Genomic DNA, 3,591 nt, shown 5'->3' with positions numbered 1-3,591 from the left:
ATCTGGCTTCAGATCTAAATTCTTCCCATCCTGTCTTGCCCCAACACACTCAAGCTGATCCTGCCTACACACAGCCTCAAACACAACAGTCCTAATCAGGCCAAATTTGTCATCTGCCAAGTGACTGAGCTAGACTGCTTTGATTAGTTTTATAGATTATTCATTTTAGTTTGATGAATAATTCAACTGCCAACCTGTCATAAATTTCAAACCAAACAGGGGCTTATTTTTATGTATTCATTTATTGGACCTTGGGGGAAAGACATTGTCCTTTTCCTTAAGAAAAAAAAAAAATCTTTCAAAATGAGTTGAATTTTAACTAACATGTAAATAACCTTCCCTCTAAAGTATATTAATTTTTAAATAAATAAAACATTTAAAAGATGAGCATGGAATTTCAGCAGCTAAAGGTTTTAACTGCCTGAGAAGCTGAGTGAATCTAAGTTCATCACTAAACATTTCTATCACTTTTATAAGTTTTCCACAGAGAACACAATTCAAGATTAAAATGTATAATTTCTGTTTCAGCATTATGTCAAGCTAGATACTCTCACAGGCTTTTGTATTTTAAATCTAGACCCAGAATAAATAAAGAAAAACAGAGAATCCACTGTTTGCAACTTCTCTAAGATGAAACATCTCTCAAATTTAAATTTTCCATAAATGGATATAAGTTCACATGAGGTGAATATAAGAAATCACAAATATTAAAAAGAAAAAGGAAATATTTTAGAATTAGAATCCAAACATATATTTAGTATTCACTATAGAAATGATGTTTAAAAGACAGCAAAGTGAGTAGGCAATAAGAAAAGATTAAAATGATTGAGTGCATATTTAAAAGAAATTTTAAAGTGAAATTTAGAGATGATTAAAGAAATTATAGAAATTAAAATTCATTGGAATCAGTTTTGAACCCTGGGCCTAACAATGTAGCTTATACTGAATAAAATCATCTACCAAAAAATGACTTTGGAGTTGGGGAAACATATAAGCAATCCTTGGCGGATAGCTTCCCAGGTGGTGCTAGTGGTAAGTTGAGGCCTGGGAGAGTTAGCACAAGTGGATTGGAGCAGTTGGAATCCTTAGAAAGGGAAGTACACAGGGGTACCCGAGTGACCTCAGACATCTCCTGTGGGCATCTTCCAGATTGCGGCCAGGGTGACGAGGGCTCCAGAAGAAGGCACAAGTCTTACAGGCTCAGACAGACATGGAGTCAGTGATGCCAAAGGAGCTGGGCTTTGAGGAGACGGGGTTCTCAGACAGGGTGCTCTTACATCTGCATTCACACTTCCCTGAAACTGTTGGTCAGCTTTCCACTGTGGATATACAGAGCAGACCTGGAGAAAGCAGGAAGCTGAATGATGTCTGGGTTAAGGATAAAGGCCTGGTGCTCAATGGAGTCCAGGGGGCTGTGAACCAGAGGTCAGGAAAAGTACAAAAATAGTGTTGCTGGCACTCTCCCTCCCCCGAGAGCCCAGAGACACCACCAGGCTTTGGAGCGTGACCTCCATCTGATCTCAGGGAGACAGCAGTGAGTGGTGGCTTGAAGCAAGATCTTAGTTCTCTGCCTAAGAACTGAACTTGTGTAGCCTGGATGAAAGGGGCTTCCCAGGTGGTGCTAGTAGTAAAGAACATGTCTGCCAATGCAGGAGTCACAGGAGACACAGGTTAGATCCTAGTGGGGAAGATCACTTGGAGGAGGGCAGGGCAACGCACTCCAGTATTCTTCATGGAGAATCCCATGGACAGAGGAGCCTCGTGGGCTTCAGTCCACAGGGTTGCAAAGAGTTGGACATGACTGAAGCGATTCTACTGACACCCCATTCCCCACCCACAGCCTAGAAACACCCCTGGGCTTTGGAAGGGGACCTCCATCCAGGGGTCAAGTTGCTGCTGTGCAGCGGGGACTGAGATGTTCACCCCCACAACGGGCAGTGAAGGTGAAGGGCGCCTGGGCTCAGGCTCCCTGGGGATCATAGTGCACCCTCCTGGGCACTCAGCCTGGGTTAGGAGAGGCCTGTTTCTCCATCAACCATCAGCAACTATGCAGACAGAAACTCTTTACCTCATTACAGAGAACACTTTTGGATCTCTCCTGTACTCCTTTCTCCAAGATGGAGCTGGTTGTCCCATCTTCCCGATTTATCCTTCCTCTTTATGTCTCTCCTTCCCTCTGCTTGTTTCCAATATTTTACTTATTCTGTGATATTTTCATTTGTCACTGTTTTTGTTTGCAGGCAGCAGGAAACCTAAAAACTCAATTCAAGCTACAAAATTGTACCAAAAAATCAAGCTACAAAAGAGAAATTGTCTTGGCTGGCATTGCCAGAACAGCCAGGGTGGAGCTGTCCATTGGTCTGTTGGGTCACGTCTGGTCTTTGTTTCTGTGTTCTTATCCTGGCCTTGCCTCTGTCAACAGCTGACATCCTCAGGCTGATCACCAAGTGAGTGGCTTCCTGGAGCAACAGACCCTCCATGACCCCCTTTTACCTCTAGGTGAAAAAAAAAAAAAATTATAAGCATGGCACCAAACAAGATTTCTGAGCCTCATGCAGAAGGCAATCAGTATAGTTAAAATGGTGCCATATAGGGTTACACCCTCATTGCTGAACCAATACCTGAAGTAAATGACTTTCAACGGTCCCTGGAGCTGCATGTGATAGCAGTCCCATACAAACCCTTAATCTTCTGGCTGCTACACGGTGGGGAACAGACTGGTATTGGGAGACAAACAAAACATCCATTTTAACCACCATCTATTGCCCCCATAAAACTGTGAGCACCTGTAAGAGAGACAGTCCTGACATCCCTCTGTGCCTTCAGATGCTACCTAGTGGCTGGCATAAAATCAAGATTGGATAGTTGCCTGAATGAATGAGCAAAAAAAATAATAGTTGATCACCTCAAACATGTATTTGTCACCAACCATTCCTGTAATTCTTAAAGCATATTGTAGTTGTGACAGTATTTGCACAACACCTCATTTTCAAACCCATCCTGCATGGGTGTAATTTTTACCTATTGCTTGCTGGGTCTTTCACTTGATTTCAACACATTACTGATTATTTTTAGAGCTGCTATTAACACAGACTTCAATTGCTGTCCTGTTTTTCCCCTTGAGCAGTGAAGCAGTTGCTATGGAAACAGAATCCAATACCTCTGTCTCGAGCTTCACATCAATGCAATTTGATGAGAGAGACTCACACACCACCTCCTACCTCTTTTTTTTTTTTTTTTTTAATAAATCCGAAGATATATTATCTCCCAAAGATGCAAATCATTACTGGGGTGAGGCACCCTTGATGAAGTGTGGGTTTGACAGCTTGTCCCAGAAGACGTATCAGAGCTCTCATCTGGAAATAATTCCCTAATCAGAGTTAGAGAAAGGTTTGAATGCTTGACTTGAAGGAAAAAAAAAAATCCAAGTCATGAGGTAGATTTCATATAAAGGTGGGAGGAGGATCATTTTAATTGACAGCACGCAATCAGCACAAAGTCACAAAGTCACAGACCCACAACCTTTGCAGAGGACTGTGTATGGTGATTATATAGCAGAAGCATCTTTCTTCCCAACTCCACCTACAAGTG

The sequence above is a fragment of the Budorcas taxicolor genome, chromosome 17 (genome assembly GCF_023091745.1).
Source record: "Budorcas taxicolor isolate Tak-1 chromosome 17, Takin1.1, whole genome shotgun sequence".
NCBI lineage: Eukaryota > Metazoa > Chordata > Mammalia > Artiodactyla > Bovidae > Budorcas > Budorcas taxicolor.
This window is presented reverse-complemented; position numbering follows the sequence as displayed.